Source organism: Alligator mississippiensis, chromosome 16, assembly GCF_030867095.1.
Source record: "Alligator mississippiensis isolate rAllMis1 chromosome 16, rAllMis1, whole genome shotgun sequence".
Taxonomy (NCBI): Eukaryota; Metazoa; Chordata; order Crocodylia; family Alligatoridae; genus Alligator; species Alligator mississippiensis.
Genome location: NC_081839.1, coordinates 21414349 through 21429218, shown reverse-complemented (window position 1 = coordinate 21429218; position 14870 = coordinate 21414349). Strand labels below are relative to the sequence as shown.

Here is a 14870-nt window from a genome sequence, read left to right as displayed (position 1 = left end):
GGAGATCGTCAGGACCAGCTGATTTAAATATGTCCAGTCCCTCCAGAAGTTCCCTGACGAGGTCCTCACTGACCCTAGGCCTGGGTGTGCCTCCCCCGGGGCCTACAGGGGTCCCGGTGGGGGTGGGGGGGGTCACTCGGTCCCTGCTCAGAAAAATGGAGGCAAAGAAATTGTTAAATAGGTTAGCTTTGTTGTCTGGTGCGATGACCAGATTTCCTAGCGTGTCTTGAAGTGGCCCCATGTTACCTGGTACCTTCTTTTTGACCCCTATGTATTTAGAAAAGGACTTCTTGTTGCCCTTGATCCAGGTAGCTAGTCCCAGTTCCATCTCCGCCTTGGCCTTCCTGACCGCCACCCTACAGCCCTGAGCAACAGAGGTATAGTCCTCCCTGGTGATGGCCCCTCCCTTCTATTGGGTGTACGCCTCCTTTTCAGCTAGGAGACATTCCCGTATGCTTTTGGTGAGCCATGGGGGCTTTTGCGCCCCTTTGATCCGTGTTGGGATTACCTCCCTTTGGGCTTGGAGGATCATCTCCTTAAGGAATGACCACTCTTCTTGGACACCTGACTCCTCTCCCCTCCAGGACCTCAGTGCCTCCCCGACTATCCTTCTTACCTTGTTGAAGTCCGCCCTCCTGAAGTCCAGGGCTGCTGCCTTGCTGCAGGCCTTTGCCACCTTGCGCTGGATGGTGAATTCCAGCAGGCAATGATCACTGTCACCCAGGTGGTCGAGCACCCGCAGACCCCTCACCAGGTCGTCGCCCGTGGCCAGGACCAGGTCCAACAAGGCGTCTCCCCTGGTGGGGCTGTACACCTCCTGGGATAGATGGAGGTCCTGTATCTCAGCTAGGAACCTACATGAGCAGTCAGACCTGGCTGACTGCTCTTCCCAGCAGATGTCTGTTTGCAGCTAACCTTCATTTGGCTGCCTGACTGCTGTATACTACTGATTTTCCCTCTTAAAGCAACAGGAGCTATAGGCTCCCTGTTACAGGAAGGAACTAACTGCTTCTGCCATCCCCTTTCCTACTGGATTTATGGCATTTGGGGGATCAGGGATCACAGCTGTAAATCTTCTGGTTAGCCTGCAGCCTTCCTTGTTACCTATTCCCAGAGAATGGCAGCATGCACCTGGCTGTGATGTGGGGGCTATGCTAGGTGCTTCTAGTCATGGAAGTGAAGGGCAAAGAATTCCATGGATAAGAGCAGCAGAACCACCAAGGATCATATACAGAGAAAATGACCCACCTCTCTGCTAGCCTGGACTCCTCCAGTCCCCAGAGCTCCTTGCACTTACAGGAGGAATGATATGTATATTGGAGATGACAGATGGCTCTCTTGCAGGTTCACCTTCATATATAAATGTAAGAACAGATGGTTTATACATGACCTATCTTGGAGGCTTAAGCCCAAGGAGAGAGCTGTGTCCTGTTACCTTTGCACCATTTGGCCTCCCACTTGAACAGAATTCTCCTCCCTGATCTTCACTCCTTATTGCTATTTCATGTTGATCTCACATCACTTGTACACTAGACCAGAGTATCTGCACTAGAGTCACCCCTGATTGCTATCACATCAGAATCACACCCTTCATTCATGCTCCTGTGCAAAACCCCAGGTAACTGCTTGAACAGAGCACATGATGGAAATCTGTAGTGCTGAGGGGAGAAGAAATGCCCCAATGTGGTATAACTGCCTACTATGATATGAAATTGTTTTAAGAGCAAAGACTGAATGTATCCAGCCAAACTACTCCTTAGGCTGGATACCTGCCTCAGCACAACTAACTACCTTCATAACACAACTGTGCACCTTCAGTCCAGAGTCAACCATGGCACAATATCCTTGAAATCAAGGGCTTGCATTCTGCATTGTGTAACTCTGCTTAAGTTCATTAAAGCTGCCTGGGTTGTGACTCAGTGCAGAAGACTTAATGGAGTTCCACCCTGTTGGGCTAACACTGAGTTTGGACAGCAGTGGATCTCAGCTTGAGTTGGGGATATAGATTTTTAACAGCTTGCCTCTAGAGGAAGTATTTTTGGAACTGACAGGCCCTGAGACCTGTATCCATGGCACCTGATTCTCTGGACCAGAGTGCAAACATGCCATTTCACAGTACTGTTTTGCTACAGAATCAAATCTCTTGACCTAAGTAGTAGAAAGTCCAGCCCTTTTGCCACATTCACCAGTGTAGGAGCACCAGGGGCCAACCCTAAAATGAGCTGGTTGCCCAAAGCTACCAGAAACCTGGCAACAAAATGTGGAGGTTTGTGGGTCATAGTCTTACTGTCTCAATGAGGCTGTTTATTAAATCACCACTAAACAAAGCAACCAGTCTTACTGTGGAGTCCAATTTACCCATTTGCATCTTTGTAAAAGGATTAGAAGGCGCCCTGTTGTTTGGGTGTCATTTTGTGCCTTTGAAACTATATGACTTCATCCACTTTCATGGCCCTGCTCCCTTCCAGTAATTAGATTTACTTCTGATTTGTTACAACCACCTTGGCTTGTTGGAGGGGGCGAGGCACACTGCTCAGTGCGAACATTATTTAAACAAATATGGCAAAGTCTCATTCTTCCTCTCCCTCACCCCCGACCCTAGGATGCTTCCTAGCATTTCTAATTAGCTTGATTTGCCAGGCTTCAGATTAGCTCCTGCTCTTTGTGACTTACCAAAAATTATCCCCATGCTACAAATGCTGATCACAAAATCAGATCGATTACTAGAGTGCCAACCTGCTGTCACATGAAGTAGGGTAAATCAAGAACATGTCCATTGAGATTCATGAAATTATACAAGTTTAGTGCTGCTAGAAGGGGACAGTCAGGTCCTAAGTAACTCTCGCTGGCAGGACACTTCTTGGCATTTTATGGAAATAACTGGAATGTATTAGGTGTATATACATTTTGGTAGAGAAAAGGGCCAGATTCTGATGTTTTACACAGCAGTGAAGAGTCAGTCCTTGGAAGTCATGGGAGTTACTCCCAATTTACACTGGCATAATGGAGATCAGCGTGGCATCACCTGATTAGCATTTAGGAATAAAAAGATCCCATAGATTAGTGACCCATAGGCCGGATGGGCAGTGTCTGGTCCCTCCGCGAGCCAGATCTGGGGGGCCCCATCCAGCTGCACAGAGTGGGGAGGGGGGCAGTGCACAGAGGGAAGGGGGCATGAGCTGACTTGTGGCGGAGATTTGGGAAAAGGGAGTGTAACCCAGTCTGGAACCAGCCTCATGGGGTGGGGGCATTGCCTGGCCCCCTGGGAGAAAGGAGGCCTGGCCTAGCCCCATCCTGACCAGGTGGAGGAGAGGGGTTGTGGCCTGGCCCTGTAAGGAGGGGGGAGGGTGTGTGGCCCAGCTCTCTGGGGAGAAAGGGGTACATCCTGGCTGCAAGGAGGGAAAGCGGCATGGCCTGGCTCCCATCTGGCTGTGGGGGAAGGGGGGCAGGGGAGGTCGTGGCCCAGCTCCATCCTGCCCCACAGGGCTTGGAATTGTGGCAGTGGGGAGGGGGCTGCACTGCCTCCCACCGCCAAACTTCCCCACCTGTGGGGAGCCCCGCAGCCAAAGGCCAAGGCTCCACATTTGGCCAGCATACCACAGGTTGAGCATCCCTGCCATAGAGAAGCTGTAGCCAGGCAAATTTAGTCTAGAAAGAGGGGAGAAATAGTTAGCAGTAAGGGTGATTAACTAGGAGGACAACTTGCCTCCACTGGAGGCATTCTGTGTCCATTGGAGTCTTTAAATCAAGACACGTTTTTCTGAAAGAGCTGTTCCAGCTCAACCAGAACTCAGGAGCTGGGGAAGGAACCTTTGGGTGGAATCCTCTGGCCTGGTTTACACAAGAAGTGATTGCCAGTCTCTTCTGCTCCAAAAACCTATGAATCTCTCTGTGGGGAAGATGATGGCAGGCAGTTACCCGTCTCACTTTAATCAACTTACTGACTCTGATGGCCTTATGAAATGCCTCTCTACTGCCTTGATTTCCTGTCCTGTAGCTCTGTTCTGTAAACCCTAGACAATCCTCCTGTTCCATTGTCCAAAGCAGAGAAGGAAAGACCCTGGTCTCCAAGATCCCCTCTGAATGATCTGAATTGGATTAAACCAACCTGTCTTGTGACAAGGAGGGCCAAATTATTTCTGTTGTGATTCAGATGTGTATGTGGAAGGTGCCTGGATGTTTCTCACTGGTGCTTACTGTACTAACTTATCCACTACAGCATCTTGCCCCCACTTCTCAGTTCTTTCTACAGTCTCTCACACAACTGTGCGGTTCACCAGCTGGTCCTCAATACAGAAACTGCTGCTAAAGAGCAGAGTCAAAGCCCCACAATCCCCATTTTGCTGCATTGTGCACAGAACACAGCTGTAGGGGAAAGAAAGCAGCCTACTCACAGAGTTATAAAAAGCCCCTGGTGCCAGGCCAGCTCCCTGCAGACCAGCGCTGCCACTGCCTTTCAGAACAGAGAAGTGTGTTTTTCATCCTCTGGCTGGCTGGCGGCTGACATCAGCATTGTGCCTGATGTCACCTTACTGATAAAACATGACCACTTCAGTGTTCAGGCTAGCAATGAGAGTACCGGGGAAAGAGAAGCAAAGAAAAGGGCACACTTAAAGGGCCTTTCAAGGTTGTTTCTGAACTCTCTTTATGAGCTGCTCCAAGCTCTGTCTCACAGCAGCATCCCCCCCCAGGTGGGAGCCTTCCTTTACACTGCTTTAGGTCAGCACACAAGGCATGAATTGTGATTGACTGGGTGACAGCAGACATGGCATGGCTAAAGGCACAGCCACAGGAGGGAATGGAAGACAGGTGCATTATAGAGCTCCCCCCTCTCACTTGCTACCTGATCACAGTGCAGCTAAGCAACAAACAGAAACTCTGATCAGACTTTATGATGTCGCGCAGCTAGTTGCAATTCACCTGTTAATAAATGTGAGTTGATGGCTGCACAGCCTGTGTTGAATTGACTATCAAGAAAGTATAATATGCTCTGCACTCCTGTGTCTCAGGCTGGCCACAGGGCTCTTTGACTGGAGCAGGACTCTAGTGCTCACCACTCCAGCAAGGTGCTGCCAGGCAGACATGCCAACTTGGGCTATGACTTCATTCAGCTAAGCAGAGGTGGGCTGATGAGGAGTTGAATGGGAGATCTCTAATGAAAACCACACAGAATCATAGAAACTAAGGGTTAAAGGACCTCAGGAGGTCATCTCGTTCAAACTCCTACAAAAAGCAGCACAAAAATGGGTCTTAAATACCTCCAAGGATAGAGATTCCACGACCTCTACAGGTAACCTGTGCCATGTCTTACTACGCTCCTCATAAGAAAGTTTTTCTTAATATCTAACCTAAACTTCCCTTGCTGCAACTTGAGATCATTGCTCCTTGTTCCGTCATCTGCCACCACTGAGAACAGTCCAGCTCCATCCTCTTTGTAACCACCCCCAGGTAGTTAAAGCCTGCTACTAAATCCTCCCTCAATCTTCTCTTCTCCAGACTAAATAAGCCCAGTTCCCTCCACCTCTCCTCACAAGTCATGTTCCCCAGCTCCTGAACCATTTTTGTTGCCCTCTGCTGGACTCTCTCCAATTTGTCCCATCCTTTCTGTGATGGGGGGCCCAAATCTGGACATAGGACTCCAGATGTGGCCTCATGAGAGCCAAATAGAGGGAAATAATCACTTCTCTTGATCTGCTGGTAACACTCCTACTAAAGCAGCCTAGCATGCGCTTAGTCTTCTTGGCAACAAGGGCACACCGTTGACTTATATTCACCATATTGTCCACTGTAACCCCTCAGTACTTTTCTGCAGAGCTGCTGCCCAGCCAGTCAGCCCCCAGCCTGTACCGGTGCACTGGATTGTTCCGTCCTAAGTGCAGGGCTTTGCACTTCTCCTTATTGACCCTCTTCAGATTTATTTTGGTCCAGTCCTCCAATTTGTTGAGGTATCTCTGAATCCTTCAGCGTATCGAGTACTAACCCCACTCCCAGCAGTTTGGTGTCAGCTGCAAACTTGCTGAGGGTGCACTCCTTCCCATCTTCCAGGTTGTTGATGGAGGAGCCATCTTTGGGATAAAATGGGAAGCAGAGCATCTGTTCTTTTGTAGTTTTCAAAGATCACATAAAAATTTTACAAGAGCCTGAACTGTATTACATTCTGCCCAACAAAATTCCCACTGCATGTCTGCTGGGAGCATTCCTTGCTTCTTATCCCAAACTGCAGTGGGATGCTCCTGTGTGCTATTTAAAGGCTTCTTTGTTCCACCTCAGAGAGAGTCACAGTGATGAGTGAGTGGTCCCTAGTCTGTAAAAGCTGTGGAGCATTTTACTTTGAAATGCCACTTACTATGTCAAAGCTCCCTGTCACTGGCTCCTATTGGACACTTTTTAAACTTTCGGGCAAGAATTTAATATAGAAATAGTTTATATGCATCTGAGTGATGAACAGTCTATTGCAGCCTCAGATAGCCTACCTTTTCAAAGTGGCATGGACAATACAAATTAGCATCAGATTTATGCAAACTTAGAGAAGTCCTTTGTTAAAATGCAAAGTAGGCACAGTGTCCTTTCAATAATGTTTTAACAGGGAATGGTTTTCATCCATCACATCCTTATCTCCTGCTTGTGGCTCTAACCTGCTGTTCTTCAGTTTTGCTTGAGTTACAGCAGCACCGTCAAGGCAAGGTCAGAAGAATGTCATTGCTCACCACGCCAGTCAGATTCCAAGCGCAGCTGGAGCCGGGTCTCTGGTGCACTAAGATCATAACCTGGCCAACTTGCTTTTCTTGTTTACATCCAGGACACATGGCCTAATTCTCCTGTTCTTCAGGGCGATGATTGACCACTGTTGAGGTATATAGTAGTAACTGAGAGCAGAATTTGGCTCACTCTAGTCCCCCTTTAGTTCATCTTAGTACATGCTGAGGACACCCATCACGCACTAATCCAAACAGAGCAGGTGCTCTCTGGTGTGTCCAGTACATGTTACTTCAAAGCCTACTATTCTCTTCATTAGAAAATAAGTGCCCCTCTGGGAGAGAACTATCTCCCATGTAAATTGTCTTTGCTGAGAAACACAGAGACAAGCTGTCTGTCATTCCCTCTGATGCATGAACTAGTTTGTCTTCATGATGTTAATTTAGTTAGATCACAGCTAAAGGGCGTAGCCTGTATAAATGCCAATGCCTAATGAGTAACTCATTTGAATCCATGCAAAGTACCAGGGAGCATGGAGACATGCTAATTAAAGTGACTGCTGTTCTTTAATTAAGCAGTAATTCCCCCCAAAGAGGCCATTATCATGCAAATAATGCCCACTTAGGTGATGTAAGGGCTTCAGGCAACAGCTGAGCCTCTCTAATAGGCTTGAGGGTGCATTAATCCAGAATGCATTTGCTGGGATTATAAACCAGAGGAAATAAGATTCTGTCTCCTTTATTGAAGCCTTTGCCGTACAGGGCTTTGATATGGGACAATGGCATCAAGTAAGTGGGCTTATCGCTCATGGGAATATACTTATGCATGAGCCTGAAACACAGCAATCTGATGTGATTCAAAACTTTCACTATGTCCAGAACTGGGGATTTAGTTCATGCCCAGTTTAAATGCGTTAAAGTGAAATGAATGGTTGAGTGTATGGGCTAAGAAGAACTGAGTTGAGTTAGAGATCAGCAGAGCATAAGTATGTGAGTATGAGTGTGTGTTGGGGAGCATGGTGGAGACCTACATAAATGAGGTCTCTTCAGCCATTCTTTCCCATGGCAACATCTGAAGTAGATGATAATAACGGTGCTAGATCAGACCAAACTAGCTGCCTCTGGCTTGCAACCAACTTTTCTGAAGGATCTTATCAAAATCTTTCATCAGTTCTGGGAGTTCAAGCTGTGGAAATGAATGGGCTAATGAAACAGTTGGAAATTAGGCCTGTGCGAAGCGGCGAGTATTCGCTTTGGTTTCGGATTTGGCTGATTCAGGGGACAGTGATTTGATTCGGTGATTCAAATCACTGGCCCGAATCGATTCATCTGAGTCTAATTCGGAGATTCAGATGCTGTCGAATCTCTGAAGCAGCCAGGCCTATCCCCCACAGCCCGGCAATGGCTGCCCTGCCCACGCCAGCTCCTGGCACTTTGAAAAAAAAAAGCCCTGACTCGGTGCTGTCGGGCAGGGGGCAATCCCTGCTGCCCCCCACTGCCCCACGCTGCACGGGGGGCTCTCCACGAGCCCCCCAAACCCCCATGGCTGTCCCGCCCACCACGGCTCTGGCCCTTTAAGAAAAAAAACCCAAGAAAAACTCCGGCTACGCTATTCCCACCAGTTGGGGATGATCCCTGCTGCCCCCCACTGCCCCGCACCACGTTGGGGGCTCTGCACAAGCCTCCCAAGGCCCCGAGGCTGCTGCAGGAGCTGTGAGTCCTGGTGCTTTTTTCCATTTTTTTTTCTTAAAGGGCTGGAGCTGTGGTAGCCATGGAGGGGCCTGTGGGGGGGCATTGGGGGGCTCATGCAGAGCCCCCCATGCAGCATGGGGTAGTGGGGAGCAGCAGGGATCACCCCCCACCAGGCAGCACCCAGTGAGAACCGGGGCTTTTCTTTAAAGGGTCAGGAGCTGGGCCCGTTGGGGCAGCCATGGGAGGCACTGGGGAAGCGGGTGGGGGTCAAGGGGGCTGGGGGAGCAGGCAGGGGTCCCCCCAGGGCACCCTCCCACCCTCCCCCAGCCCCCACCTCCCCCACCACTCGTACTTACCAGCTCAGAGTCAGCTACAGCTCCCTGCTGCAGCAACCAGGGACTGCCCGAATCATCAAAGTTGTTTTCCAAAGATTCAGAGAGCTTTGAATCGATTCAGACCTTTTTATTGGTCCCTTGATTCGATTTGGGTTCAGAGATTCGGCCACCAAATCGGGCCAAATCTCCTCCAAATCGAATCACCACCCGAAGCTTCACACAGCCCTGTTAGAAACTATAATAATATTTAGAAGTACAAATAAACTGAGATAGCCTGAGCTACCCGCCCTGATCTCCCCCAGCCTTCTGTTGTTCCAGGAGCTTCTCACTTTTATAATGTTGTTGGAATTCCACTGAGAGCGCGCCTCCATTTACGATCAATTCTTCAACTGCTGTAGAGGGGTGAGGTATCTTCTATTATGAGATACTGTCACCCTGTTTCTCAGGGCTTTGTTATCACATGTAAAATGAATATGCCCCAAACCTTTTTTCGTTTGTTATGCTGACATCGTCATCAAATCAAATTAACCTTGGATACAAAACTAAGAATTGGGCCAGGAATCTTTTTCTACAATGTTTTGTGCATATTCGGCATATTGTCTAATACTGTGTATTTTGCAAATGTACACAGTGGAGGTTTCTGTATCCCTGTTGATGAGAACACCATGACCTATGGATGTTTGGCAGTCATGACTCACTCCCATTGACAACTGTGAAAGAAATCTTTTCTCTCAGAAAAGCTATTACGCATCATCACATTGCATCCTATGACAATGTGAATAGGTATTGCAATGGCAGAAAAATCTGAAGTATTTGAAAATTCTTCCCCGTGAGAGGAGTTCGGTCAGACACCTGTATCTTGCAGGAATCTGTCAACAGCAGTTTCCACAATATTTGCTGTCCTGAGGCTTTGCTAGAAAGTGGAGTAAGCCTTCTTTCTTGTACAGTGAGATTCTCAGCAAATGGACAGCCCAGAGTACAGCTTTCCAGCTGCTGCTGCTCTTCATACAGTATAGGGTAAGTGACTCAAGAACTGTGTGGGTAGCGTTGGGCTGAAAACTTGACCTTGCACAAGTACAAGGGGCACAGCTAAGTCAAGTGCCCCAAACAGTAACATGGAGGTGAACAGCTGGACTTTTCTTCTGCCCAGACTGCTGCTCCTTCAGCACAGGATGACATTGCGTCAGTTCCTGGGACAGACACTGCATAAACTGGTTTGACCCAAATCAGTTAAGTCTGATACTACATTCAACCAGGTTTATCTCAGACTGGTTTCAGCCATTTTCAAACTGATTTATGTGCACTGAACACCTGTTCTGTTACAGGTTTAAACCAGGTTCTGATCACTTGAACCGGTTTATGTGTAATGTCTGTCCCTAGCTCAAAAAAGGAGGAGGGCTCAGTTCAAAATGATTGAAATAGCTGGTTTTAGGTACCCTCATGATTTTCCACAGATGATTTCTCAGTACTTGCCAAAACCCTGGTCCAACTGAGTCTCAACATTGTAGCCAAACTGCATATCATTATTCTGATGAAGGGTTTTTGAACCCGAAAGCTTGCTTAATAACTATTCTCCAACCATTTAGGTTGGTCTAATAAAAGATATCAAATTCACCCAAGGAACCTTGTCTGCCTATATCATTGTTCTACATGTTTAGGGAGTCAAGGCTGGGTGGGTGTCAGGGCAATAAAGAATTGGGGGGGCAGTACTAGTGTGCAGCAGAGGGTGGCAAATATTTAATGTCTGTCCATTTTTCATTGCTACAGCAGAACTTATATCAAACACGGCTTGTCCTGGTTCTGCTGCTGGCCTTATCTTGACTAGAAAGTTGTATCAAATTAGCTGCATTGATACTGTTGAAATGGTAAAACCCTCCTTAGTGAGGAGGGGTTTAGGTTGTAGCCATGTTGGTCTAAGGACAGAGGCAGACAAGGTTCCTTGGGTAAATTTGATATCTTTTATTAGACCAACCCAAAGAGTTGGTGAATAGTTATTAAGCAAGCTTTCGGGTTCAAAAACCCTTCATCAGGCTAAGGAAGTTTCAGCAGTTGGTGTGTGCTCTTCCTGGATGGAATGAAAGGACACATTTTAACTGGCAGACATAGAATTTATGCAAAGATAGTTATTCCCATATAGGAAGGTCTTAGGTTTTAACAGAACAAAGCCCCTTCATATTGCTATAATTGTGTCCAGGGCTATCCCGAGAGGGGGGGGGGGTGGGGGTTGTGAATCAGGGTGACCACCCCGGGCCCCATGCTTTGGGGGCCCCATGGAGCCAGGTGAAGCAGCCGTGGCCCCTCCTGCAGAGCTCACCTGGTGCTGGTGACTCCATGCCACCGCCACTGCTGGCTTCGTGTCCTGTTGCTCACCACGCTTCCCTCGCCGCTGCTGGCTTCTTCGTGTCTGGGCCCCGCACCCTGCTAGGATCGTCTCTGATTGTGTCTATGCTAGGAGATGTATCAATACAAATATATAAGTCAATACCACACCTTTAACCAACGGAGTTGTGCTGGTACATCTTTCAAGTGTAGATCAGACCTGTTTCTGTCCAAACTACAAAAAATCATCAAGTTGATATCTATTTGTAGCCATAAAGTGCTTACATGTCTTTTTTTTTCCTGAGTGGGAAAGAGAGAATGCTTAAGGCTAGAAAAGGTACCTACTGGGGTTAGAATTAGTATTTTCTGTCTACACGTGTAAGGAAAAAAAAAAGTATGGTCCTGAGCCCATTTCTACAAACTTTATAATGTTTACTATTGAAATCAATAGACCTCCTCAGGTGAGTGAAGGCTCACCCTAATCTCCAGAACGGCACTTCATGTACAGGCATAAGTGTATTTTATTATCCTCTTTAAGCATGAGTTATTTCCATAGATTCACCCTTTTAATTCTGCTATTATTTTTTCCCCATGAAGAATAATTATCCCCTTTGGAAATTCAGCATTTATTAGATAAATGATTTTTAAAATCCTAGGGCAAATTGAGTGTGACAAAATGCATCTGTTTTTTATATGAGTGGAAAATGCTTTCTAACAATCTGAATGACTAATGTAATGGGAAGCGGGGAGTTGGGAGTAATCCCAGAAGGCCGAGAACCAGTGTGCTATCTAAAGAAGAAAATAAAAACAAGAGGCCCGAAGCCGCGGCTGTGTTTATTTTATTCCTGGCCGGTGAAATCCTTTCACAGGAAAACTTAGACCAGCAGTAGCTATTTATATAGCTGCACACAGAGTAAACATACATGGCCGGGGTTGTCTCCATTCACAACAGGGCAGCCATGTTCTTGTGATTTTTGCCACTTCCTGCTTCCATGGAAACGTTGTTGACTCTCTCTTGCTCTTATCAGCCCTGGATGTCTGGGCCCTAAAGAATTTGTGTTCGTTGAACTTTGCTGAATAAAGAAAAGAAACACGAGTTTAGACCCAGACAAAGCTGGCGGAGAAAGTGTATGAGGTCATAGAGTTGTATTGTAGATCAAAAATACAACAATCTTCTCGTGACGAGAGAGGTGTAGACTTTGCTTTGGAGCTGGTGCCTTTGTGGCAGGTACCAGGCACATGGCAAACGCGAGAATCTGCGCTACGCATAACATAGTGCGAACCCCCCTGCGGATGGGCCTGTCATTTAGTTGATGTGAATAAAACACTAGTGGAAACTTGCCCCGATTGTTTGCCAGGATGTCTTTCGAGGGGATTCACCCATCGCTCTCCTTTATTTTTAATTCTGCTGATGGTAACTCCCAACAAGAAGAAACTTTGTGTTTTACTCTCTGTTTCCCTCCTATTTCTTTGTTTTTAATATGAACAATTGAAGCATGGCTAGTCAGCTGCTGCCCCAGCCATCCACTTGAGAGGGTAGGAAGGGCAGCAAAACAGCAGCTGCTGCCACAGCCACAGAATAGTGCCAGCAATACTGCTGCCCCCATGCCTCCCATTGCCCCGGCTGCCTTGTTCATTAGTGCTTTTGGGGGCGCCAAAGTGCTTTCCCTGATGATGAATGCAGACATTGACTTGCTACCCAGCTCTGTTTTGTTTCCTAGAACAGGAGGCAAATGAAATGAGTTGGCTCCCAACAAATTAGGGTAACTGGTGATCCCAGAACCATGCTACGAATATTATACCTCGAGATTCTAGACCATTAATGTTAAACATCACCCTCCCTCTGAAACTATCCTTGGAATCTGAGGCTCTTGTGAAAAAAAGGCTGAGGATGTCAAGGAAGAAAACAGGCTTCTACAGACCCAGCCCATTTTTACCTCCTCATACTGAGCAGGCAGAGATCCATAAACAGCTTCAGGGTAGTCTAGTTGGCAAATTCAAATGGGGAATCAGCAGAGCTTTCAGGGATCTCATGAAAACTAGAGAAGGGCCCACTCTCAGAGCATTTGGCCTTGGATCTAAATAAAGTGGCTTGGGCACATCTCTGCTGAAATAAATGCTCTAATCATTCATGTTAATCTATTTTCTGAACAGGGATGCCCAGATTTTGCCTAAAAGAGTAGTGACACCAAAAGTGAAATAAAGTAAGTCCTTCTAGATCTGTAGGATGTCCAGGAAGGGTGGCAGCCTAGGAGATAGTCTGGGTAAAGTCAGCAGAAACTTTCAGATGAGAGAACAGGAAAAAAGCCAGACATAAGGCAACTATAAAACCTATTACCTCTTCACTGTAAATAGTTGTATAGAAGTTTATGTGTGTAATAAAGAATTGTCTCCATCTTACAAGCCGCAAGATAGTACACCAACAATTTGTCAAGTGGCTGCATCTAATTTGTACAAAATTGTAATTGCAGCAGTCACCACATATTGAAAATGGAGATGCCACTTGCCAGGACTGGACTCCGTAGGTCTAGGCAGGTTGGATAAAGATAGAACATTATATAATGTAACCTACAGTCTTCATATGCCCCAATTCTGTATGAGTATGATTGATGAATGTCATAAAATGTGGTGGGCTGCTTTTGGCTACATTTTGTCCATCTTTGTCCATGGGGGAGAAAATTCAAAATTGGGTGCTTTGAATTCAGAACCTACTTATATATGTTAGGCCTATTCACAAAAGAAGGGTTTTTACAGGCATCATTAGGACATGCTTGATGCTATCTCCGTACCTTTGAAAATCAGTCCATATATTTTGGTGCTTAACTTTAGGCACCCAGGTTTAAACATCTGGAGTGCAGTCTTCAAAGCGTTTGTGTGATAGAGGAGTATACAATCCACTGGAAAAGCTGCAAAGTCACTTAAACATGTCAGAAAAGCTCACTGTTTCTCATAAATACTTCAAAATGATAGCAGTTTGTACGGAAGAATCAGTAACATTCATTCTGTTGCATGTGAAAATCCATTTCTAATACACAAAATTAGTAAAATGTGGGCAATATATATTAGAAGAGCTATTGCTGCCTCAAGAAATTAAAGTAATATGATTCTAAAGTGCCTTGCGATGGCCTTTTATTTTGCTAGCTGGCATGCAGTGAGTGATTCTTATTGTTTTATGGTTGATGGATAAGCTGCTTCTACCCTCTAGCCATTTCTTCTTACCTTTCCTTCTCTCCTTTATGAAATGTCTTTGTAACAATAAAGTACCAGGTGTTCTGAAAACACCAATGACAATTAAAAAATACATATATATCAATATACCTATGCTACATGTTTGAATTTTTTTGTATAATTTGTGAAATAATCCTAAGAAGGGGGGGGGGGGGGGGGGGGAGAACAGCTCTCAGTCTGATGAGAAATGTTGGACACGAAACAGTATTGCATTCACTTGCTACAGTGTTTTGTGTTACAACAGGCATGAGATATAATCTAAAAAAATTCTTCCAGTTTTGTTAACCCTGTGCCAATCAGTAGTCCATATCTGGTACTGGGAGCAGACCAAAGGAAAATAGCAGCAGGTGTTGTTGACAAAACATTTTCACCAGTCAAAAGACTGCTATGGGTGCAACTGCTAAAGATATCAAACAAAACCAAGTAACTCATACTATACATACTTTTACATTGATTTTTGAATTTGTTCTGTAAATTGTACCACTATAACTAAATAAAACCTGCCATAGTGTTCTGCAGGTTTTTTTGAAAGCCTTCATGCAGGTTTTTGCTCAGTCAAGAAAACTTTCACTTGGTTGTGTTTCCAAATGAAAATAATGTT

At 46.1% G+C, this 14870-nt stretch overlaps 1 protein-coding gene across 1 annotated transcript in view; it reads left to right on the top strand.

Moving 5' to 3' along the window:
- CDON (cell adhesion associated, oncogene regulated) overlaps positions 1-14870 on the top strand; it is a 148967-nt gene that overhangs the window by 23766 nt on the left and 110331 nt on the right. The window lies entirely within an intron of this gene.